Here is a 27,440-nt window from a genome sequence, read left to right on the forward strand (position 1 = left end):
GTGCGTAGGCAAAATGTAGAGTGTGTGCGTGAAATAAGGGAGTATTGTTTTTACATAAAGGTTTAGTAGAACTAAAGTAGAACGTCACAAACAAAGAGATAAAAAAGTAAAATGAAGAGAGAAAATAACTGACAATTACATTAATGAATAGAAAACACACATACACAAAGTGCCATATGTGAAATTATTCTAGGAAGGAGTCAGAAGTGAGATAGTTTAATATAAGATGCAATGAAGGAAGCAGCTTACACTCCTTTAATTTTCAGAGCCAGTGTGTTCCCTCCCCTGCCCACTTGGGCCCCGTATCAGGCGAGCATGGAAGGCTGGATAGCCCATGACGGGTAAGATCCCACCTCGAAACCCTGGGACAACCTAAGGCAGGCACAGTCACGATTATTCGCCTCACTCAGTCCCGGTGAGCTCCGACTCACTGGTGAGATGAAGTGAAGAGGATGGGACCTCAAGGGGTAAAGCCGCTGGGCTAAGGTGGAGGTGGAAAGTGGCAAGTGGAGCCCTAACTTCTGGCTGAGGAGCAGGAATGCTATTTAAGGTAGGAAATCAGAATTTGGGTTAGTAAATTTGGGGAGGAGAAAATTGACTGTTTAAGGGCGAAATTATGAATGAGTCTGACACACTGCAAAAGCAACATATGCAAATTCACATACACAAACAGAAAATGCATTAACCTTATAAAGACAAGACAAGCTCATGGAGTTTAATGCAGAGATAGAGATTAAACCTGGCTAAGAACACAAACATATGCAATGAAGAACAGCTTGCTATTTTGTATGAATGATACAATGGTGTGAATGTTTAATAAAATACATTTGTGTTTGTAATTGAGGAATAGAAGAAGCCATATGACAAAGGGGGTTATGTTTTATGCTGAATTGAAGTATGTTACAGAGCATAAGGGGGTGATTTTTGTGTGCAAATTGTGTGGTTTTAATGAGACTTTTGGTGTATTGAGGAGGTGAAATTATGTGGTGGCAAGACTTGTGTGTTTAAGGTTGTTGTGGTGATGGGTTGATTCTGTCAGGTAGGTTGTTGTTGTTATTTTTGTTTTTAATAGAGGGAGTTTTAGGAAACATGGACATGTCCGGGAGGGGCCCATTATTTTGTAACAGTGCACTTAAAGAAAACCTGTCAGGTGACTTTGTTTTGTTTTTATGAGCTAACAATCAGCTCTATTTTTCATTTCTGTTTTAAGCAGGCCTGCAACAGTGAATAACAGCGCTGAAAATTGTCGGGAAGAGCAAATATAAGGCGGCTTTCCAGATTACAATTGGCTGAGGAGAGCTACCTGTGGGGACTATTCAGGTCGTAAGTCCCTGTAAAAAGGATTTTATGCGAGTCAATCCAGTCCAAAAGCATAAAGAAATATTTTCCTATGGAAAGTATAAAATGACTGAGCTCATTTTGCTGAGGGTGGAGTATCTGATCGTGCGGGAAGCTCCACTATCAGCAAATACATGGTGTGACTGCATGTGAGTGAATGTGTGACTGAATGTGAGTGAGGATGAATTAATGTGGACAAACAATTTGTTTTTACCAGAGAAAATTTCTGTTTTGTTGACTGGGGTTAGATTATGGGATTATAGTATATTGTTGGGAGAATGCCAAATGCTAAAGGGGAAATATTTTTTGATGTAATTCAGTTACCATTAATTGTAGAAACACATGACTGATAACTGTTCTGTTTTAAGTTTATTTTATGACATACATTGGATCATGAGTGGGGAAACTGAGCATTTTTAAGTTTTGTATAGTATCTTGACACATGAAATGTATCAAGATAAAGGGGGGTTTAGGGTTTATTAATTTAATTGTTTAATAATTTAGGATCATTTCAGGACCTTTTGGGTTTTTGATCATTTGGATATGGTAAAACTGAAACTGTTATTTTTAAGTTAAGGTTAAAGGATTAAAGTGAACTTGTCACGGTTGCAAGCCGTGTGGAGTTGTAGAAAAGGACCCAAAAGGCGGCAGCTCTGGTGTAGGTGAATATTTATTTACAACGGTGGGCACAAAACAGCACTGGTGGAAAAACAAGAAACCGGAAACCTAAATTGGGTAAGCTAATAACACAAACCAGAAACGAGGATGCAGGGAGGTCCGGGGAAATACACAAGAGACGCAGGGAGACCGAGGGGAAACAACACAGACGAACCAGCAACTACCATAACAGAAGACACAACTTAAATACACCCAGAGAACACAGGGAGATTACACACAGGTGGGGAACACAGGGGATACTGATAAACATAACGAGACAGGGCAGGAGTGAACACAACATTACGCATACTGACGAGAGACTGTCAAAGTAAAACAGGAAGTACACAGAGGTTCAGACAGGAGGAGAGAAAGCACGGGGAGAACACAGACATAACAGGCTGGGGGAAAACATGGAATAAACACAAAGAGAGACGAGAGCTCATAAATACACAGAGGGGCACAAGGGGGTAAGAGTCACAAAGGGAAAAAACACTTAGGGAACACTAAACAGGACACCTCAGAAAACCTGGCCTAAATAAGGAGCGAAAATACAAGGAACCAAGAATACTGGGCCAGCATGGCCCAGGACCATGACAGAACTGAATCCTGTTTAGAAGATACAATGCCGGTTTTTCAAAGCTGTGAATAAATCTTAGAGGGAAAATTAGTGAGGGTTGAAGGGGTAGAACAGCTTTGATTTCTTTTTTGATTTTTAGAAGAAGTGGTTATAATGTAGGCTTACACATACAGATATTACATAGGAGGTATTTTTAGGATAAAGGGGGAGCTTATAAATAGAAATGATTTTTATACATATTGCATTTTGTGCTTTTAAAGGAGTTGTGGCTCAAATTTGTCTCTGGAGGGTCACGAGCCTTTGGCTAGCGCTATGATTAGCCAATCTACTGTGAGGATAATATGAGTTCATGAAGGATTGCACACGCTTACAGACACAGAGTTAAGAAACACACATGACAGTATTGATTCCAGGCAAAAGGCCTTAAATTCATTTAGCTTTTAACTGAACTTAAAGAAGGACCAAAGAGGAAGGAAAGCATATATTTTGGTTAAGTCTGATAAAGTAGAATTAGAAGGTATTGTTACATTAAAAGGAGCAAAATGAAATAAAAAGGCTATACCAAAACGGGTTATAACATAGGAAATGTGAGGTTAAAATGAAGTTAACATATAGGAATTGTTTCAAGGCAGCATTTAGCTATGATGAAATGTATACAGGAGTAATTGCTTATATGCTTAAACTTAATTGATTAAAGTGGTTGTTTTCTTTTGGAGCAGAGGAACTTGCAGCAGCGACAATTTGTGCACAGGATGTTGATGATCAGATAAGGGAAAATAGAGCGAGCAACCGGACGTGAAAGCAGGGCTTAAAGAGTTTTAAGGTGATGAGTAACGTTGAAGAATATATATAAATACAAGTCAATAAGTTAAGAAGATAATTAGGATCAGGCTTTTGATTAAAGAGTCCCAAATAGGATAAGTTAGGGAGATGCAGGAAAAGGTGTTTTGTTTCCTTTGCAGAAGATCGATCTCGGCGTCCACAGGAGGGGCAAGGATCCTGGAGATCTCGAGGCCTGCAGAGAGGGACCGAGAAAACCTAAGCTTACACATGGAGTGTTCTCGAAGGGGAGCTGGTGTTTATTACCGGACCAATTAGATGACATGAGGTTGTCTGATTTGCTGAGCGAGGACACAATGTATTGCGACCTCTGGTGTTCCAGAGGTCGAAAGGGGGATTGTGGGGATGAACAAAAGTATTTGACCAGCATAATATAATCTGCAGTATGATCATTGCTTTAACAAAGTAACAGATAGCTTTAAGAAGGCCTTAAGATGCTTATGCACACAGTTATTATGTTTAGTAGAGGTTCTTGATTAAAACATTTATTTAGTAAAAGTCAGATCCATAGTTTCAGTTCGATTATTACATATACGAGAGTGGTTTCTGTCTCTCTGTCTGGTGAGGGGTCAGGAGCTAGTCGCGAGGTGAAACAGGGTGCAATTGTGGTTAGCACACAGACGCAGACACACACACACTTTTAGTTAGATTCATTTATGGGGGAAAGTTTAATTATGTTTTGCTGATGTTGCAACAAGAGTTTGTCGCAGAACTGCTGCTGAGGTGTCAAGATGACAAGCGAGCATCCGGCAGTGACAGGATGCACCTGTTATGAAGATGGAAGACGATGTTCTTTTAAACTGTGTTAAAAGGTTATTGTGGTTTTGATTTGACGTATGTATATATCCTGTCTGTGACGTATGAAGGGGCGTCAGTAAACAAACCCTGATGCTATAAAATATCTGTTCATGCTTTGATTAAGTCGAGGACTACTGGCTGTCTGCGTACAGAGTGTCTTCCCACGCGTGTATTCATTAAAATCATTGTTTGACCAAAGACCTACTGGACCATGGGTGGTGTGTACTCTCCCTCCTCAATTTTGAATCTTAACACTTACTAGGGTATATTAGACTTAATAGTTACTATATACAGTAATTGACTTCTATTCATTTTACATCAAATTAAAACTTTGGGTGTCAGATAATTATTTATTAAAAGCTAGACATTTTAAATGAGAATAAGAAAGAAAAGTATGTCTTTGTGCCCCCTTTTCCCTGTTAATGCCCTATCGGCCCCCCTGGCTAAACTTTGCTAGATCCGCCCCTGCACAGTTACCAGCGTCAGCTACGTAGAAAAAGATCCTGGTGTAGAAAGAAATATTAAATACATTCTAACAACAGCTTATCAAGCTTAAACGTGCTGCTGTTGTTCAGCCGCTGGTTTCCTCTTTCTGGTGCAAAGTGGGCCAAAAGCAAACTAGAGACATGGACTCCTGACAGAAAAGCCGATCAGCTGATCATTAAGCAGTTTCATGATTGAAGTAGCAGCAAGAAGAGGCAGTCGCTTGTTAAGCTTAACGTGGGAATGCTTTACAAACATTCAGAGATGGACTTACACACTTGCTTTACTTCTCTCGGGGATAACTTTGTCGGAGATGAAATGCCAGGTTGCTAGCGAAGCTCCACATGCTATCCAGACCACCGACAGGTCCCGCATGCCACAGCCGCTCTATCACGTGATGCATACTGCTCCGACTGCTAACGTTCTGAGGTGAGTTACGGCGTGTTGCAAGTTTTGTGAGGTGCTTTCGTGATATTTAATGGATCGGATTACATTTTTTATTTTTCTCCGATATCCGATCCAGTAATTTAGGTCAGTATCGGACCGATACCGATACGTAATATCGGATCGGTCCATCTCTACATGGGATGGACGTAGAGACCTAAAATTCATTCCAGATACACAATATAACCATCCCTCCCAAACAGTGGTCACAAATCAGTCCAAATGTGTGGTAGTGGGCACATCTGCTATATTGAGATAATCCATCCCACCTCACAGGTGTGCCACATCAGGATGCTGATCTGACATCATGAGTAGTGCACAGGTGTACCTCAGACTGCCCACAACAAAAGGCCACCCTGGAATGTGCAGTTTTTTGCGCTATTGGGGGTCTGGGGACCCAGAACCGGTCAGTATCTGGTGTGACCACCATTTGCCTCATGCAGTGCAACACATCGTCGCATGGAGTCTATCAGATTGTCAATTGTGGCCTGTGGAATGTTGGTCCACTCCACTTCAATGGCTGTGCGAGGTTGTTGGATATTCGTGGGAACTGGTACACGCTGTCGTATACGCCGGTCAAGCACATCCCGAACATGCTCAATGGGTGACATGTCCGGTGAGTATGCTGGCCATGCAAGAACTGGGACATTCTCAGCTGTCATCTGCCCTGAACAATGTGAACCATGATTCATCCGTAAAGCGCACACCTCTCCAACGTGCCAGACGCCATCGAATGTGAGCATTTGCCCACACAAGTCTGTTACGGCGACGAGCTGGAGTCAGGTTCAAGGTTCAAGGTTCAAGGTTCTTTATTTGTCACATGCATAGTTATACAAGTATAACACACAGTGAAATGTAGCCTGACACACTCCTCGACATGTGCAAAAATTGGGGGGGGGTGTAGAGGAAGAACATTATATATATATATATACATACATATAGTATATACACAGGGTGAATGTGCAGTAGTAGCAGCAAGCAGGTGAATTCTGTACATTAATATGAATAGACATCTGACTATTTTACAGGATAGACAATATAAACATATTTAAAATTAAAGGAATTGAAATGTACATTGTGCCTTGGTTTAGTGTCTGGAAGAGAGTCCTGTCTCAGTCAATTATAGATGATGTGAGAGGGCGGGTGTGTGTGTTTAGGGCACGGATGGCTTGGGGATAGAAGCTCCTCTTGAGTCTCTCTGTCCTTGCCCGGAAGATGCGGAACCTTCTACCAGATTGCAGAAGTTGGAACAGTTTGTTGCCTGGATGGGACGGGTCCTTCAGTATCTGCGCTGCTCTAGTCCGGCATCTCCTGGTGTAGGTGTCCTGAAGCGGGGGGAGAGCAATCCTGCAGCAGCGTTCTGCTGTACGGATCACTCTCTGGAGAGCTTTTTGGTCCTTCACACAGCTGTTCCCAAACCACGATGTCATGTTCTGTGTGAGGATGCTCTCCACAGCGCCTGTATAGAAAATCCTGAGGATCTTTGGAGAGACCCTGAACTTCCTCAGTTGTCGTAGGTGATACAGGTGCTGCCTAGCCTTTTTGGTCTGGACCTGAATGTGAGCAGCCCATGTCAGGTCTGAGGAGATGTGGACACCAAGATACTTGAAGGACTGCACCCTCTCCACTGGAGCTCCATTGATGATGATGGGCTTGTAGTCTCTGTGCTGACCCCTTCTGAAGTCCACCACCAGCTCCTTGGTCTTGCTGACGTTCAGCTGGAGGTGGTTGTCCTGGCACCACGATGCCAGATTCTTCACTTCATCCATGTAGGCCGCCTCATCGTTGTTGGAGATGGCACCCAACACCACTGTTTCGTCAGCAAACTTCACAATGGTGTTGGAGCCATGGGTGGCCACACAGTCTGAAGTGTAGAGGGAGTAGAGCAGTGGTGAGAGGACACATCCCTGAGGTGCTCCTGTGTTGATGGTGATGCTGTTGGAGAAGCACCTGCCCACCCTCACCACCTGAGTTCTGCCAGTGAGGAAGTCCAACACCCATGCACACAGACGGCTGTTAAGTCCCAGATCCCTCAGCTTTGTGAACAGTCTGCAGGGCACTATTGTGTTAAACGCTGAACTGTAATCAACAAACAGCATTCGCACATAGTTACCCTGTTTCTTGTCCACGTGGCTGAGAGTGGTGTGTAGGACGTGGGCGATGGCATCCTCTGTGGATCTGTTGGATCTGTAGGCGAACTGCAGCGGATCTGTGGTGTCTGGGATGGAGGGGGAGATGATGTTCTTCAGCAGCCTCTCAAACACCTTCATTACTACCGAGGTCAGTGCAACTGGCCGGTAATCGTTCAGGGATGAGGGTTTGCTGTTCTTGGGCACAGGGATGATGGTGGATCTTTTGAAGCATGTGGGGACCACAGACTTCGCCAGGGACTCGTTGAAGATGTAAGTGAACACACCTGCTAGCTGGTCAGCACAGCAGCGCAGCAGACGGCCGGTGATGCCGTCTGGCCCCGCCGCTTTCCTTATGTTCACTCTCCTCAGTGCCGCTCGGACATCATGCTCCGCGATGCTGGTCACCGGTCTCTCGCTGATGACGTCACTGTCCTCGGTAGTCAGGCAGTAGATAGCATTAGCCGCCTGGCTAACCTCGAAACGGGCGTAGAACCGATTCAGCTCGTTGGTGAATGCAGAGTCGGCGTTGATCGGCGCAGTGTCCCTGGCTTTGTAGTCCGTAATGGTGCGTAGTCCGTGCCACATACTCCGTGTGTCACCCTGGTGGAAGCGGGACTCCACACGTTCCCGGTACCGGCGTTTGGCATCTCTCACCACGCGCTGCACGCCGTATGAGGCCGCTTTGTAGGCGCTCATATCGCCAGTGGCGAGACCCGCGTTGTAGGAGGCGGTCCTGGCGTTTACGGCAGTGCGGATCGATCTGTCCATCCACGGTTTCTGGTTTGGGAATGTGGTGACTCTCGCAGTGGGGATAATCTCCTCCGCTAGCATATTGACGAAGCATACTGCTACTTCCGTAAACTCGTTGATGTCGACTGCGCATGCTCTGAACATGTCCCAGTCGACGTCGTTGAGTGCGTCCTGTAGCGTAGCTTCTGATTGGGCAGTCCACCATTTTACCTCCCTCTTGGTCATGTCTTCCCTCCATATGCTTTGTTTATACTGGGGAATGAGGAAGATGGCGTTGTGGTCAGACTTCCCAAAAGCCGGGTGTGAGACAGCTTTGTAGCCCTGCTTGTATGGCGTGTAGCAGTGATCCAAAATCCGATCCCCTCTCGTTGGACACGAGACATGCTGGTAAAAGTTTGGCATGACTTGTCTGAGGTTCGCTTTGTTAAAGTCTCCTGCTACAATGAGGGCTGCGCCCGGGTCCTTGTTTTGAAGCGAGCTCAGCACATCATGTAATTCGGACAAAGCCATACCTGTGTCCGCTTGGGGTGGGATGTAGACCGCCGTGGCGATGACTGAGGTGAACTCACGGGGCAGATAGAAAGGGCGGCACTTAATGCTCAGGAACTCCAGATGTGGCGAGCAGCCGCTGGAGAGAGTAGAAATGCTCCTGGCATCACACCACTTTCTGTTTATCATGAAACACACTCCCCCACCTTTGGTTTTGTTCGACTCTGCCGTTCTGTCCGCGCGGAGCACAAAGAATGAATCCGACGGAGTTACGGCCTGGTCCAGCATGGTGGGGGTCAGCCATGTCTCCGTGAAGCACAGAATGTTGCAGTCCCTCATGTCACGTTGGAAGGTGACCCTTGCTCTTAGGTCATCGAGCTTGTTCTCCATGGATTGTACATTGGCCAGTAGGATACTGGGCAGTGGTGCGCGATGCGCCTGCTGTCTCAGTCTGTTCCTAATACCAGCGCGTTTTCCCCGGCGCTTCTTTGTTCTGCGCCTCGGATGAGCGGCCCGTCCTTTGTTGTTTTCCGCGCCGCGTAGAATCTCTGGCGGCCAGTTTACAAGTGATCCGCTGTCGTATACTATAAGACTAGAGGATTTTGGGATGTAAACCAGAGCAAAAAATAGGTAAAAAACAAGAAAAGTGGATAGTCGGAGCGGAGCGGTCAGGAAGGCGTCTGGACGTGGCCGCGCCATCTTGTGTCAAAATGTCAAGACCCCGATGAGGACGACGGGCATGCAGTTGAGCGTCCCTGAGACGGTTTCTGACAGTTTGTGCAGAAATTGTTTGGTTGTGCAAACCAATTGTTCCAGCAGCTGTCTGGGTGGCTGGTCTCAGACGATCTTGGAGGTGAACCTGCTGGATGTGGAGGTCCTGGGCTGGTGTGGTTACACGAGGTCTGCGGTTGTGAGGCCGGTTGGATGTGCTGCCATATTCTCTGAAACGCCTGTGGAGACGGCTTATGGTTGAGAAATGAACATTCAATGCACGGGCGACAGATTTGGTTGAAATTCCTGCTGTCAGCATGCCAATTGCACGCTCCCTCATTGCTTGTGGCATCTGTGGCATTTTGCTGTGAGACAAAACTGCACATTCCAGGGTGGCCTTTTGTTGTGGGCAGTCTGAGGTACACCTGTGCACTACTCATGATGTCAGATCAACATCCTGATGTGGCACACCTGTGAGGTGGGATGGATTATCTCAATATAGCAGATGTGCCCACTACCACACATTTGGACTGATTTATGACCACTGTTTGGGAGGGATGGTTATATTGTGTATCTGGAATGAATTTTAGGTCTCTACGTCCATCCCATGGGGAATGGGAGCAGTAACAAAGGTGTTGCGTTTATATTTTTGTTGAGTGTAGTAGGGTTGTGTCAATGGACAATGGATGGCAATCACAGCATTCAAGCATATTTTACCAGTCTAGATAATTAATATTATTATTACTATATCATCACTAACCCCAATGTAGTTTCATGTTAGCATCTCTGCATTTAACATGCCCAGATGTGCATACAATTCCCTGCACTCGCTCCCTCCACAAAACAGTGCAAACAAACTAATGAGATTGGAAGAAATTTGCAATGCTTGTGCACTGATTCATCATCTCAAAACCAGAGACGAAGAAACAAAGAGTGGGTGTTTCTCTGTTAGCCTGGTTTTAAAATTGAATTTAAGGTAACAGTGCATTTTTAGAGATGGTCTGTCCTAGGGCTGGGCGATATGGCCTAAAATTCATATCGTGATATAATTTGAAGCATGTGCGGTAACGATATATATCACGATATATTCTTTTCTTCTGTATAACGTATTTTCCGCACTATAAGGCACACTGAAAATCCTTTAATTTTCTCAAAAATTGAGAGTGTTCCTTATGTTTGAATTCTGGTTGTACTTACTGACCTCGAACTGATTTTGGCGTGCAGAAATCTGTTAAAAAATGTTTTAGTACAACTTTGGTAAGCCGCACTGCTTGATGGATTGTCAGAGCATTACGGCTGCCGTAGTGAGGAGCTTCGCGGAGTAATCTGGGTCCAAAACTCCGTCCATTTCAGGTCCCAAAGTCAAACGAACACTAAGAGTTAAAAACGGTCTAAATTCTCTCATCTTTAATTAAATCATCAACGTTGCTGCTTTATCGGGTGTAACAATTACGTTTTACAACCATGCATCCATGAAAACAGAATTTATTAAATTTAACGCAGTTAGAAGTTAACAGGAAGTTAGCTCGCTAGTTTAAACCTAAACATTTCATACCATGTTCTGACTGAGAGATTTTTGAAACGAATTAAAACGTACAGCTCTGCTACCACTTCCAACATAAATGAAGACAGAAAACTAAACAGCAGTGGCGTTTGCAGGGTTACTGAAGTTGGACTACCTGGTATATAATGTTGTGCTACGTGATTGCTAGCTAACAGCTATGTTAGCATAACATTAGCACAGTGAAGCTGGAGGATGAACGGCAACTTTTTTTCCACTCCATAAAAGTTAACGTGAGGGATTCTGGTGGTCAGGGACAAATGCAATCGCATAGCAGGATGCTATACACGGGCCAAACTTCAGTCAGGAGAACAATTGAGATTATTCATCCACAATACGAGGTTAGTTATTAATATACTGCAACAACATGGGAATAGAACAGCTGCGAGAGAATTCAACATTAATGAATCAATGTTACGGAAGTGGAGGAAGCGTAGTTTTTGGCTTTCCCCATATTTCAAAAGTGCTTCATCTCTTTGCTGTGACTGTCGCCCGCCATAATTTGCAGATGATAATGGTTATAGCCGCTGCGATGCTTTCGACCAAAACAGGCGCAGCTTGATGACATAATCAACATGCGCTATCGCGATAGAGCGATATAGTCAAAATCTCTATAGCTGGCCAAATTTATATCGTTTCTATTGTATATGGTTTATATCGCCCACCCCTAGTCTGTCCCCTAATAAACTTTTTTCATTCTTTGTAGTTGAAAGACTTTGTTGTGCATCCGTAAGGCGAAGACTGGTGGAAGACAGGCAGAAGATAGAATGGGGTGGAACCTGGAATCCAGTTAATGAGCAATATGATAGTCAGATTAACACATAATACTAAGTGAAATAATTTTTCATGTACTGCAGCCTGGTATTGCTCCCAGCTGAAAGCATAAAGATACTTGGTCACCAGTATGAAAGCAATAAAGAATGTCAATAAAGTTGTAGTCAAGATCATAAATCTACATTAGCTGTATTTACCAGTAAGAAAAAAATATTTGATGAAGTCAAATATTTTTGTTTCATAAATAAATAAACTTTAAAATGACTTCAAACTTTTGGCCAGTATATATATATATATATATATGTGTGAAACACTTAATGAAAGACTAGTGTAATTTCTACAAAGAATGAATAGGAAGTAATTGGAAGAAGGTATAGATGCATGTTTGTTTTACCCAGTTACTCACAGTGATCATGAACGGCACAGCGACCTTCAGCTTGGCACACAGCTCTTATGACACATCACCAAGGTAAATACTCACAGCCTGCGTCAGTCTATCAGCATGCGTCATGCACTAGTTAGTCGTCAGACAGTTTTTATTCAACGACAGATGACAGACTGCTCTTACACACACAAACACTAAATTGGGCAGATTGTAGAGGCTTAGCTTGCACTGACTTTCCATTCCAAACTTCCCATTCCCTTCCCTTTCCCCCCAAAGAAGGAATTCAGATTGAGGCAGTGAAATCTCCCTTCATTTTGGCTTGCTGAATCTTCATCCAAACATACCACTCATCTCCACCCTATGTGTTTTCTCTCTCTGTGGAGATGAAAGACGATCAGATGTAGGTTTCATCCTTGTAGTAACAAATGTTACGTCAAATTATGAAATCAAACATCTCAGGCTAGAATGGAATATTTACAAAATAATTAAAAGTACCATTAGCTCTAATATGAAATTAGTGCCATCCAATTCCGCAACTCCTTTTCAGTGCTCATTTTCCAACTCTTATAGTTGCCATAAAGTATTGCTTTACTCCTGGAACTACATTGCTGCAAACCAAATACTTATATTCATAATCCCTAACACCAATAGCATAGCTAAGGGAGCAAAGTGAATTTTATTCCTTCATCTCTTTTGCCAAGTTCCTCAAGAGTAATTCTGGAAATAATTCAAGATAATGTCTCTGTTAGGCCATTTCTGCAGAAATAACCAGGCCTTTACATGTAGAAGTTATACACAGCAGGTTCTATTTTTCTCAGTTTCCCATAGAGCTGGGCGATATGAGATTTTTTCATATCACGATATGTTTTTTTCATTTCAGGCGATAACGATATCTATCACGATATAAGCCAAATAACTATATTTGTAAGATTTAAATGTGCCGTTGCTCACAAGTAAAATGTGAAATAATCAGCAGCTTGTTTTTATTTAAATATTTATTTCCCATAATAAGTTCAACAGGGTAGATGTACTTAAGGAACATGAGACTTTTTCAGATAAATAAAGGCAAATATTGCAAACTACACAAAAGGCAGCCACTAAAGCGTTTAAGTTTCAAAATAGAACAAACAAAACAGACTAAATTGTCAATTCCACTTAGAAACAAAATATTAATTCTAAAAATAAATCTTAGTTTGTTTTACAGAAGAACAGACAAAACTGACTAACTTTTGTCAATATCAAATAAACTGAGAACTAAAAGGAAATTCTCAATCTCTCCTTGTTGTATAGCTGAGCTTTTCAAACAGTTTTAACAGTTACTTTAGGCTGACAAAAGCCGAATGACGAATTAGCGCTTCCAGTCAGAGACTGAGGCTACGTCCACACGTACACGGGTATTTTTGAAAACGGAGATTTTCCGTTTTTGTTTTAAAAAATAATCCCGTCCACACATAAAGGCAGAAATGAAGGAAAACGCTGCTATGAACATGCCAAAGCAGCAGGTGGCGCTAGATTCCTAACCGTGCAGAAATGTTGGCCAATCAGAAGTCTAGAAGCCTCGGTGGGAAAAAGTAAACAAAGCTGGGGCATAGAAGCAGAACCGAGTCGTATGTGTGGAGGGACAGTAACTGTGTGTATATGTAAGCATTTAAACACTGCAGAGTGTAGAATTAACAGTATTGTAGAAATTCATTTCACCGAAACAATAACGTGGTGCACAGTGTGACGCATGCACCAGTTTATTGTATTTCCAGACTTGCTTTCGGCACAATTTACAGTGCACGCTACTCTGTTTTTTGTCAGACTTGAAATAGCCGAAATACCTTCACACTACGGAACTTCTATGGCTCTTCCGTTCGACAATCTCTCCGGCATTGGAACCATCATCTGTTTTCTCTTCGGTCACGCTCGGTTGATTTTTCTAGTCGGCACACTCATTTCCTCCATTACGCGCTGGCTCCATTACCCGCTGGCTGCTTCCCAAACAAACACACGTGCGGCTTGGCACTTGTGCTGTACGTAACAAGTCACGCGACGTGACGCTGCGGCTGTGATTGGTTCGGCTCTGCGCTACTTAATTTGGATTGGCTGACCTTTTTTTTTTTTTTTTTTTTTTTTGAGGACAAGAGCGGCGAGGTCTATCGCGATAGCTTAATTTCTCTATCGAGTAAAAGTTATATCGCGATACATATCGTTATCGTTCTATCGCCCAGCTCTAGTTTCCCAAGTATTTTCCTCTATGTTTTAGTTTTAATCTCTGTTGATGCTGCTATGTTGCTATGCTATGATGATGGTGCACAGCAGATGGCCGCCCCTCCCTGAGCCTGGTTCTGCCGGTTTCTTCCTGTTCAAAGGGAGTTTTTCCTTCCCACTGTCGCCAAAGTGCTTGCTCATAGGAGGTCATATGATTGTTGGGTTTTTATCTGTATGTATTATTGTAGGGTCCACCTTACAATATACAGCGCCTTGAAGTGACTGTTGTTTTGATTTGTATAAATAAAATTGAATTGAATTGAATTGTAAGGACTGTGTCCTCTAGAGTCAAATTAAAACAATACTTCATTTGTTTCCCAATCACTAACACAGGCCTCGTCAGTTCTTCGTGATATATTCCAACTCCAGATTTCAGAAGAACCAAGCACAGTAATGTCCTTGACATGAAAGCAATAATTGTGTTTCATGTGGAACAATCAGCCTCTTATCTTTAACTGGTTCTTAGTGTTTGTCCCATCATTTTAGAGAGCCAAAAGTCAATGTCATGCAATGCAACATGATTTAGAGCAATCATTGTTATGATGGCAGAGGGACCTGCTGTCTCAGAGGCACTTAAATTAAATCCCATTGCTGATGGATGGGAATTATTTGATTATTGAGGGATTTAGCATTGTGATCATCTTCTTCAGTGCACTAAAGCATTATTAATGGGGGCTCATAATGCAGCTAAACCCTGACCCAGAGGCATCACAGGAGAAAAATCCTTATATCAATCATAATTTCAGATTATTTATAGCATTCTTTGTGACCAACGGCAACTACAATATGGACTATACACATTTGTGCTTTCATTATTTCAAGAATCTACTACTCTGTTATAAATACACTAGCAGTGAAGATAAACCAGATCAAAGAAATACCAAAAATATAGAGCTGCTGTAGTATCTCTCAGCAAGAATGGACACTAATGAGGAAAAAAAGATGGAGCCTCTTGTTCCAGATATGTTTTTCTCAGCTTCACATAACAAAGCACAGCATATATATTATCATCACAGTATGCTACAAAAAAGTATACAGGCCAGAATGTAAGCATTTTGCTACTATAGCACACCTAAATCTTAGGCTAAATTCCTGACAGTCAAGTGGCATTGTCAATAACGTAGGTGCCAAATTTATTGGGGTACACAGTTTGCTATTAAAAGCAAACATCTGTAGTGCTCCTTCTTTGCATGAAGTCATACTGCTGCTCACTGATCATCACCTCTCTGCTTAACCTAGCTTCAACAACTTTCCGATATCTTCATGGTGTGTATAGCTCTGTACAGCACTGTTGCTCTTGAAAATCGGTACCAGTAGACTCTTCTCCATTTCTCAGAAATCCTTCTACTCACCAGAATAGGATTAAACAATCTAATTAAAAAGCACACATCTCCATACCTCAGCAGGTATGTAATCTGGACCTACTGCCTTTCCACTATTCATGATTAGGGATGGGATTAGGTTTTATCCGATACCGGTGCCAAATCGGTACTTTTGAAACGGTGCCGGTGCTTAAACGGTGCTCGAACCGGTGCTTAAAGAATGGAGAACACAAAATTGGTCCAAAAACCTCTCATGTTCAGCTGGTTTTTTTGTAAAAAGATAACAATGTTAGCCTTTTCTGCAGCTATGGGGCATATATGGCATCACTCTTGGCTGGAAGCAGTGCTTAAACAATGGAAAAAACACAAACTTAAACCCTCTCATGTTTAACTGTTTCCCACTTTTTCTTTGGTCATTTTAGCCTTTTTGGCCAGGGTGAAGGGAGTATCTGCCATCAAACAAGAAGACAGCCGCATGTAGCTATGATGATGTTTGCTAGTTCACCTTACATGCATTAATGTAATAACGTGGTTAGCCTACTCAACGTAAATTACACACGAACAACATTAAGCTACTCATGCAGAGAAGAACGGCTGCTGCTGCCATCATCATCTGTCATCATTTCTGCTACACTGGCAGGGCTAGGGGCCAGGACTCTATTCTTCGGGTTTTTGGGGGATGTTGCTCCGGGTCCGATAACTGGCAACCCACCCGACGTGCACGGTATGAGGTCTCGCAGCAAGCTATCAAATACGGCGCATTTCTCGGCTTTTAAAAAAAACGCTATGCGTCGCCAGGTGTTTCATCGGATTTGAGGTGTTACCTCCTTTGACAGTATCACAGTATCAGCTTAAAGCACTTGTTGCAGGCTGCTGAGTTTGCATATTTTGCTGTGAAGTACAGCCAGACTTTTGACCGCTTCGCCTTGGACATTTTTAATCTGTAGCTCTGCTCTAACAGAACGTACGTACCTGGCCCCGCCTACTATCCTCGGAAACGTAAAATGATTGGCTAGAAGTGTATCACAGCTCAGGAAAAAAAAGCACCGAAATAAAGCACCGAAATGTGCGCTGCTTTTCGGTCTGGTTACTACCGTTTATGTCAGAACCGGTGCCATCATGGCACCGGACACCGGTACCCATCCCTATTCATGATCTTATATAGGTTCTTCCACGTCCTCCTACTTTGCACTTTGTGATTCACTAACTTTCCTCCAGCTGTCCACTTTTCTCTTTCTCTCTCGCTCTCATTTTCTTCACTCTGACACTCAACACACGCGCTTCACTCACTTGTACATTTCCATCTCTATCTTTGATCACTCAAACCTGCTGCACATCCATTAACTATTACACATATAAATATTTTATATTTTACAGCCATTTAACATCTTTAATAACATTATTTGATAACATCTGATTTGATTTTAAATTACACTGAAATGCACTACATAGAGCCCTGTACACAGCAATGTCAGATTAACTTGTGGGGTCTGCTAACAGTTGGCGGGCTAGCAATAGCAGACCTTTCTTTGTAGATTAATGTCCATGTGTCTGTGCTGAATGTCAGTACTCACTGCTTTGAGTGGTTATATGTCAGTTTAGTCTATATAAAGGCATTAATTTTCTCCATGAATGATACTCACAAGCCAACAAGCTAGTCTCTAGTACTGGGATGCTACAGGCATCAGTCTATTTAATAGTAACCATAGTAGTAATTTTTAAACACCTATAATACCACAAAACTTGGCACTATGGAACTAGACTATAAGTTTAATGATTGAAAAAGTCAGCCCCCCTCCTCGCTTTAATATTACTGACAAATGGCCAACTAAACATTTTTGATCGTAACACTTATTTAATATGGAAGGTACTTCCGATGTTCAAATGTCACATGTGGCTTTTTACGTAACAGCGAGATATACTTAAGTAGTTCAGATGTTCAGACCATCTCTGAATGTGTTTATGCCCACATTTGTTTTAGTGACAGCTCAAACAGTGCAGGTATCCACAAGTACATAGCTTGTGTTACTAGCAGCAGCAGTAGGGTAATATATTATGTGCTCCCTTGGCACTAACTAGATGGTGATGTGTTTGTCTGTGTATACACTCTGAGCTTTCCGTGAAGATAGGCTATTTTCTGCCTATGCACAGTAATGTGAGCCCAGGTCAGCAGAGCCCAACAAAACTGCTGTGATTTCACTTGATGAAGCACACATACACACAAACAGAGAGAGAGAGAGAGAAAGACACACAGAGAGATTAGCAGAACTAGAAAAACTACAGTCCCTGATAAACAAGTGTAACCTGTGCAAAGTATGATAAACAGCCAACTTGAGCTACATCAGGGGAAAATGTCTAAATTTGTAGTGAAACTGATAAATTTATGGGATATCACACTCAATAGTAATGTTAATCAAGATGAGCCATTGTTGGGGATTGAGTCTGTTTAACTCTGGGACCATTAACAGATGAATAATGACAAAAAGAGGCCTTTCTCATTTCCTAAATCGCCTGCTGTGATGTAAAAGCAACAAATCCTTTTGCTGCAATTTCAGCCAGAAGGATGTAATGAAATATCCAGTAGGTGTACATAAATCACAACAGTTAAGTGATCTTACTCTACCTGCTCCTAGGCTAATAGCTTTGCCTATTTACAGGCAACAGAATTCGAAAAAGTGACAGTGGCAGGAAATAAATTACTGTACTACTTTAGAAAACTAGGCTTCATTGAAAACAACCTTTTGTAAAAATTTCTGAACAAATGATGGAAATCTGAGAAACCTATATTAATTTCAAGGAGATTGTAATGATGGCGACAAACAGAAACAGGAGACGTGTCTGGATAAGAAGAAACAGGGAGAAATTAAGTGGTAATGAGCTATTTTCTCTTTCTTAGTAATATTAAAAAAAATGAAGTTGACAGCTTTCTTTGGGAAGAATGGTCCAGAGACAGTGGACTTCAACGAAGATAGCCTGAATCGTTAAAGTACACTACAAAAAGACATTGAAATTCACAAAACTGATTTTTACAATCTGGACCATAGTCAGTAATGTAATACCAGTGGTTGGGGTTTTTTTTTGTTGCCACTATTATTAAATTAAATTACTAAATCCACCACATATAATTTTTGTAAAATGAAATTCTGTAACCACACATGTACAGCTTTTACAGTAAAGATTTATGTAAGTATGTCTTAAGTCATGGCAGTAGTTCATGATGAAAAACCACCAGTTCCCAAACAGGAAAGGCCTGATTTAGAAATAGAAATGGACAGAAAAGGATGGGAGGAGAAAGGATGAGCAGATGTAGGATGGAAAAGAGATGCAGTCCCGGCTCCATCTCTCCCTCCTACAGTCAAGATCTCTGAGAGACACAAATTACATTCCAGTTTGACACCAAAACAGGCCAAGTCGACGTTATGCTCTGATGCCTTGCGTCAGAGTAAAAAACACACACACACAGTCACACAAACTGTCTGCAGCACAGTAATTCAATTAGACCAGCACTTGCTAAATAGGCTTATCTGAAGAGCGCAAGCTTGTTACATGACACCCTTAAGCCCCTGTCTCTGTGTGTGTGCGTGCATGCGTGTGTGCATGTGTGTTTGTTTGTGTGTGTAAGACAGAGAGAGACAGAAAAATATAAAAAAGGGCTGAGAAACCACAAAATGTGAACAGATATGAAGTCAAAATCTTCAAAAAATGTATTATTTTAATTATGTAGCAACGGATCACAATCATCTGAAGGTGTTTTACACTGTAAGCGAGATCTTGTAACAAAACCATGAAACGAAACCACACCTGATGTAGTTCTCCCTGTGTATGGCTCGATTCTCCAGCTTCTTCCTAGAGTCATGTTAACTTAATGAGTGAAAGGTGTGAATGTGACTGTGAATGATTGTCTTCTCTTTCAGGCCCGGAACAGACTAATCACCTTTCCAAGGTGCAGCCCGCCTCTCACCCTATGACAGCTCGGACAGGTTTCAGCCAGAAGGTGGCGGAGCACCATTCCAGATCATCTCAGCCCAGCGTTACCCTACTTCTCTTACTAATAATTGTAGTTCTACTACAATATTGAGTGACTATTTGGTTTTGGCATTATAGTTATATATGACTATATACAAGTGATTCAAAACTTTATTACTAATTGTAATTATCTGAATGTTTTTTAAAGGTATACTATGTAATATTTTGAGGCTAAGAGAAAAAAGAGAATGTTGCACTCCACTGTTTGTGGAAGCTGTCTTGTTTCCCTGGAATGGATATCACCATCACCATTCTGTCTCATTTCTGGATTTTTGATTGAACTAAAGTTCAATCAAAAATCCAGAAACACATTACATAAAAGTTATGAATTGATTTGCATATTAGTGAGGAAACTCAGTATTTAATCCCTGCCTCCCACAGATTACAATCAATAATTCTTTAGGAATTTTGTGTACAAAGCACACCTGTCCACAGAATCAGTTTCTTCCATTCCAACCTCTCCACCACCATGAGCAAGACCAAAGAGCTGTCAGAGTACATCAGACAGAAAGAAGACCAGGCTGGAAGAAGCTTTTTGAGAAGTCCATGCTACTCATCTGGTGTTGTCATTAAAGTAAAAAGTAAAGCAAACATATTCTAAGATATTCTAACAGTCTCTGAGTTTCTGTTGTCAGAAACTTGAATTTTTAACTGAAGAATCCAATACTGATGCAAAACAGAATAATCGCCAGTAGTGATCTGAGACCTATAGACCTCACTCTATCTACCAGGAGAACAGTACCTTCAGGACTGTTCAGTATGTGTTAGTTCTAGTACATGATTCAGCTCATGGTTTGTTAGAATGCCAGTATTTTTTCTGCACACTGACATTAGGGTTGGCTGTAACTCAGGAGGTAGAGCAGGTCATCTACTGATCGGAAGGTTGGCAGTTCGATTCCTGGCTCCTCCAGTCTGCATGTCAAGTATCCTTGGGCAAGATACTAACCCCAAGTTGCTCTCCAATGCATCCATCAGCGTATGAATGTGTGTGAATGTATTTAGAAAGCATTATCTATAATGAAAGTGCTTGTGAGATTGGGTGAATGTGGCATGTTGTATAGAGCACTTTGAGTACTCCGGGAGAGTAGAAAAGCGCTCTATAAGAATCAGTCCATTTACATTCTTGGAGAAGCCAGTTTAGAAAGTGATATCTCTATTCTTCCCCCAAAATTTGGAAATCTTCAGATGCTCCTATTACTTAATTCATAATTTTTCTCTTTAATTAGAGAGCTTTTTATGCTTGTACAAATAATTGTGTGTTTATGAAATGGGGATGCATTTAAGGGTTAGTGTTTAATGTTTGCATTGCGTGCACCTGTGGCTTGTGTCTGTGCATGTAGCTACAAGATATATATAGATATAGATAGAGAGAGATAGAGAGAGATAGATATATAGATATATACTTATTTACACACACATCCAAAGTTGTGTGTGTAAATAAGCTTGTGTGTGATTATGTGATATGCAGCTGTGAATGTACCTGTGTGTATTGGTATAGCTGTTTCCATGATTGGGTCTCTGCCACGCATGCTTCATTCAAGATAATAGTTTTTTTTTTAAAAAGCACAGAAAATCTTCTGATCCCCTTCTGTGCAAGAACAAAGACTTTGTAACTAACCAACCGCCATTAGACCGTACTTTGGGTTCTGGCTATTTACAGAGCCTAATGAGTTTGGCACACTCATTTTTCCCATCTGATTCAGCACAAATATAACCTGAGTTGACAGCCAGACCAGCTGGGCTCAATATAACAGCTCAAACCACTAAACAAAAGGACTAACAGAGACATCCTACATGTGTCTATCTCAAACCAAGCAGATCCTTCAACTTCTTTTCATTTCTTTGGGGAGCAGAAGAGGGAGATAAATCTTGTGACTAGGGCATGTGATGAGTGAAGATTATGTAATGTATATAGTATTGAAAACCCTGTGTTTTAAACATGCTCTGGGCCAGCATGTGATAGCATGATAGAAACATGCATAACACTGCCCCCTGGGTTTTACTGTGCACAACACCGTGAATACTGGATAAGCATGCTCTTATTCTTGCTCATCCTCAAAGTGAGGTACTGCCTTCAGGTTTGGAAAAGTGAGACTCTTGGGCCATTTGGGTCAGCTGGAAAGAGAATTTGGTGTTTGCTCCCTGCAAAAGTTTGCTGACCATGTCAAAGCTGTGGAGGGCACAGTGTAAGGGATCAAAATGGGACCAGGGAGCAATCTGAAAAAGCTGTTACTTGTCCAGCTGTCTGGACAAGCCTGGGAAGAATGGGAACAGGATATTGGCCAAATAAAATCAGGTAAGATTTTTTCTAGGTAATTCTTAGAGCTTTTTGATCATGCCTCATACTCCAGAAAAAACAATTGTATGGTCCCACTAGCTCCAGAAGAGCTTTGTCAGAACTGAGAAAAATAGCACTATTGGATTTCACAATAATAACAAGCTCGCTCAGGAGATAGCAGAAGGAGATAACAGATTTAAATCCTGTGCAATAAACCAGGGGCCAAAATAGAGCTGTGGATGCTGGATGTACATTTTATCATTTCCTAGACAAAAATACTAATACTAATAATTGGTGATTGCAATTTTACTAACATATATTTTCCCCCTTTAGAAGAACTGTAACAGCCCTTTATATCTAGGACTAATCAATGAAATGATAAAGCTAGTTATGCTAAAATAACTTTTCTGTTGTCATTGTAAAGTCGATAGAACTCATTCCATCCACGTTTTGACTGATAAGACAAAAAACCACTGACAATGAGAATTGTGTCACGCTAAATCAATCATGTGGTTGGAACAACACATGTTTGGGCTGCTGCATCTGTGCCATTGAGCTTGCTAGGAGCATGGGCAATATAAAAGACAAAATAACAACAAAAAACCTTAATGAAAATTTAACAACCCAATGGATGCAGCCCAAGGCTCATAAGACAAGGATCCTTATTTGCTGAAAAGATGGGTCTAAGGAAGTCGGTAGTGTGGAGATATTTTACTACTTAAGGTCTGCCAAGAAATCAAAGCACCATACAAACTGTGTCAAAAACATGTTCCTAGAAAGGCAGGTAATACCAAAATATATTTTTTTCTATCTGAAGCATTGCCAACATGCTTTTTTTCTCATTTTCTGTTTTCTTTTTGGTGCGGCCATGAATAAATTTGAACATTGCACAGTTGATTGTTTAGCTGCAGAATGCAATCCGTGCATAATTCCCAGAAATTTCCTCCCGTACCGTATGACATAAAAAAAACCACAGCGATATCACAAATGCAACAGATTTTTTTTTCATGATTTATGTCATGAATAAAATATTGTGATGTAAACATGACTGAATGTGGAACATGCCAAGCACTGTCAATACTTTCTAGATGCACTGTATATCCCTCAGAATAACAATGAATATTTACTGAAGCACAGCTCTTTTTTCCCCCTTTGAAATAGTGTAATAGGTGCTAAAAGCTCACTGTCCTACCTTAATAAAGATGCCATAACTGCTACAGCCCACATCTGATTTTATATGATTAAATTTAAAATTGTATCATGGCATCTTCTACCCATGCAGTATGAACGAAAATAAAATCACTATCAGTGAATAGTTGCAAATAACATATCTTTAAATGGCATTAAAATATATGACGAACTTTAAACTTGAGTATATTTATACCCAGTTATGGTTGATTGGTTGATTGAATCTTTATTTTGAACATGTTGAAAAAGTACAACAAAATAGAATTAAAAGAGACAAATGAACAAAGAAAAACAAAAGGAAAACGAGCAACCACAACTCCAAATAACGTTCTTGTTCTAAAAGGAGCAGGAAGAAGCATAAGCTTATTTAATCCCACCCCTTTTCCACTATCTAGTATCAATAGACTACAGAAATACCTCATTGCAATTACATTATATGTTATGTGTAATTTTTTTTTTTTTTTTTTTTTACAGTTCATTCAGTGTCATTTGTCATGATAAAGTACTGTATCTAATATCATTTAATGTGTATATCTCTACAATTGACATACCTCAATTACAGTCCCAGTAGACAGCCTGAGGGTCACATTACATAGACACCATATACTGATACCAGCATAGCAGTGCTACTATAAAGGGTGAAAATTACATAGCGCCTAGTCAATTATTTAGTGCACCAAGACTGGAGAGCAGAGAGCATATTGATGTTAATGACCTCAATTTGTAAAGGTGCTGGCCCTTGATGGAACCTGCTTAATGAAGATTTAGACTGGCTGTAGCTCCAGCTACAACAAGAACCACAAAGACTCATAAGTACACTTTACTCTATATTCTTTCTCTGATATGTATTTGACTTTTGATTTCTATTGATATTTTTCTATTTTTCTGTCTTGACATTTATATTGTATTCAGTATGTATAACTTTATTATGGGACTGTGTACTGTAAGTTCATTGTTACTATTGTTGGGAAAAAAAGAAAATGTATTAGCTCTCTGGACTGTACTGCTACTCAGTTGGGAAAATCTGGAAACTTTAAATCATTTAAGAAAAAAAGCAAACTATGAAGGACACAGATACTTAGATATATATATTTCTCTGTTTAGGCCTAACAGCTACTTATCGGTCAATTTCATATTGCAATATTGTCTAAGATATTATTTTAAATAGTATTTTAATATATTGATATGAAATTATGTTTTATACAATGTATTTATTGTTTTTGGTTCTCTGTATCATCTTCAACCATTAACTGCATGTAAGCTTGTAAGCACTACCACAGTCGTGTCACACTCATACAAGTGTCTGTGTTTTCTTAGACTCATACGTGCTCATATCTTTAGTCACGCAAGTCTTTCTATCAGTAACAGTAAGTATAATTGGCATTGTTAGAGATATGCGTTATGTCGAAAAATACAGCAAGGAGACAAAGATAAATATGATCACTAACTAGGTTGCAAATCACAATAGTTTCGTACTGTATGTGGCACATGTACATTAAGATCACGGCTGTTGTGTTTTTTGAATGCAGCTCTGTTTCTCAAAACGTTGCAGCGCTGTGCAAAATGTAAATAAAACCAATGCAATGATTTGCAAGTCATAAAAAAAAAAAAAGAAAAAAAAAATAGACTGGCTGTGTGTAAGTTTGCAACAAGAAGTGAAGAGCTTCAGTTAAGAATTTGTATTATCCAACTGCTATAGTCCAAAGGCATGAAGTAGACAGAAAGGAGACAGCACAAAGGAAGCAGAAGCAGAATGAATGAGCAGTAGAAGAGATAGATGATCTTAAAGAATAAGAGGATAAGAACGTTGCAGTGATCATTTCATGAACCAATCAAAGAAAAAAAAGTAGAATGAATAATAATTCTTTTATAAAATAACCAATGAATTATTTCTACTAATACTAAATAAGTCCAAACATATCCAATTTGTAGTGCAGCAACAACACTTGGATGTCACAAGGAGCTAAAACTCTGGATGTTCTTCTATCATACCACTTGAGGTAGAATGGGCAGCAAGTGCAGGTCCAGCCAACAGTCTGTAGTGACTGAAATATTTGTAAAGAATTATTTAGTTAGCATAGCATCGGTTATTAATTTATATATATATATATATATATAGCTGTCCTTCAATGCACATATTAAACAAATATGTAAGACTGCGTTCTTCCATTTGCGCAACATCTCTAAAATTAGAAATATCCTGTCTCAGAGTGATGCTGAAAAACTAGTTCATGCATTTATTACTTCCAGGCTGGACGACTGTAATTCATTATTATCAGGATGTCCAAAAAACTCGCTGAAAAGCCTTCAGCTAATCCAAAATGCTGCAGCAAGAGTCCTGACAGGGACTAGAAAGAGAGAGCATATTTCTCCTGTTTTGGCTTCCCTTCATTGGCTTCCTGTTAAATCCAGAATTGAATTCAAAATCCTGCTCCTCACATACAAGGTCTTAAATAATCAGGCCCCATCTTATCTTAATGACCTTGTAGTACCATATCACCCTATTAGAGCACTTCGCTCTCACACTGCAGGCCTACTTGTTGTTCCTAGAGTATTTAAAAGTAGAATGGGAGGCAGAGCCTTCAGTTTTCAGGTCCCTCTTCTGTGGAACCAGCTTCCAGTTTGGATTCGGGAGACAGACACTATCTCTACTTTTAAGATTAGGCTTCAAACTTTCCTTTTTGCTAAAGCATATAGTTAGGGCTGGACCAGGTGACCCTGAATCCTCCATTAGTTATGCTGCAATAGACGTAGGCTGCCGGGGGATTCCCATGATGCATTGAGTTTTTCCTTTCCAGTCACCTTTCTCACTCACTATGTATTAACAGACCTCTCTGCATTGAATCTGTTATTGTTATTAACCTCTGTCTCTCTTCCACAGCATGTCTTTTATCCTGTCTTCTTTCTCTCACCCCAACCGGTCGCAGCAGATGGCCCCGCCCCTCCCTGAGCCTGGTTCTGCCGGAGGTTTCTTCCTGTTAAAAGAGAGTTTTTCCTTCCCACTGTCGCCAAAGTGCTTGCTCATAGGGGGTCATATGATTGTTGGGTTTTTCTCTGTATCTGTGAAGCGCCTTGAGGCGACTTATGTTGTGATTTGGCGCTATATAAATAAAATTGAATTGAATTGAATTATGTATATATCAATGTATGTAGGTAACCAAAGTGAGGGTAATTAAAAAAACTATTTATATGCTTTTAGAGATAAACACCTGAGCACTGATAGTTTGAAGGCCCTGTTGTATCTTATTATTTACACAAATAAATATCTTATTTAGGGCCTAAACATATTTAAAAGCTCATAAAAACTTACACACATCACAGGTGTGCTGAAAGCTTGTGTCTCTTAAATGGGTAGAACAAGATGCCTCTGCCCCACCGCTGTGTTTCATGTATATGTATGAAAATGCTGGACTCGAAAGGCAACAGAAAGTCATTTTGGCACCATTTTTGTGACTTTTTTGGGATGAGGCCAGCTGCATATTTGGTCAGATAATACTTTGTTTGGCTTATTGAAGAGTGTGTTGTTGATTTCTTCACCATAGTGTGTATAATCCAGATTCATTCACTTTAAGCTTCAGCTTCCCTGCAACTCTTCCTGCAACAGCATTTCCCTCTGAATATCTACAAAGAGCATTTAACTTCATTTTAATGCCAAAAAACTCATTAAGTCTCAATTTGGAGCAAATTAAATCTTAATAAACTAAATCAGCATTTCTGTTCCTGCCTCCTGAATTTAGTCTCCTGCAGCTAAAATTTCAGCTATGGTGACATCCGTGTTCTTAGTTAAACCATTTATAACCAGACCGGGTTTCATAGCATCCGACTCATTTTTCAGATCGATTTATTTTTTTAGGTCTATGCATCTTTTTGTTACTTGCTATTCTCTCTGAGAGCTAATAGACAGAAAACTTCTGAGGAGCTTGTGATTTTCTATACTGTAAATTCTACCAAAAGCATATGCTTTGTTCTCTTTCATAGTAGGATGTGTGAAAAGTTGTGCAGCATCTCAGTTTACAGTACAGTACATCCAGCCACTATTGTTTCCTAGTAATAGCTGAGTCAGGCATCCTGTGTCCACCTAAGGTACAAAGCTATTTCCCATGGTCTCAGCTGTAATATAGAGCACTTCCACTCAGCACAGTAGAAATCATTACTGATGCTAGACTACCACAACACAGTATTTATACAGTCATGTTTCAGTAGGAAGGGTCATGTGCACTTTGTAATGTAGTGCTAAATACAAAGACCTAACTGCAACCTTTAATGTTGTCTTACAATGGCAAAGTGATAGTGTGCATCATACTTTTTAACTATTGTTTAAAATAACAGATTGAAAATACACAAATTAAATCAAGAACACTTCATTTTGTTCTACTTATACTAGTGCTGAACTAGTATGTCCTACAGCAGCCATGAGCGTCATTACTGAAGGCT

At 40.7% G+C, this 27,440-nt stretch overlaps 1 protein-coding gene and 1 long non-coding RNA gene across 3 annotated transcripts in view; one reads left to right on the forward strand and one right to left on the reverse strand.

Annotated features, from left to right (window-relative positions):
• The window catches only part of LOC101487477 (uncharacterized), a 56,480-nt gene that overhangs the window by 22,483 nt on the left and 6,557 nt on the right, over positions 1 to 27,440 (reverse strand). The window lies entirely within an intron of this gene.
• On the forward strand, positions 633 to 4,410 carry LOC143421831 (uncharacterized). Its single transcript, XR_013101434.1, has 2 exons — positions 633 to 2,113; positions 2,145 to 4,410. It is a non-coding gene; the product is annotated as an uncharacterized LOC143421831 (long non-coding RNA).

This window comes from Maylandia zebra, linkage group LG13 (genome assembly GCF_041146795.1).
Source record: "Maylandia zebra isolate NMK-2024a linkage group LG13, Mzebra_GT3a, whole genome shotgun sequence".
Taxonomy (NCBI): domain Eukaryota; kingdom Metazoa; phylum Chordata; class Actinopteri; order Cichliformes; family Cichlidae; genus Maylandia; species Maylandia zebra.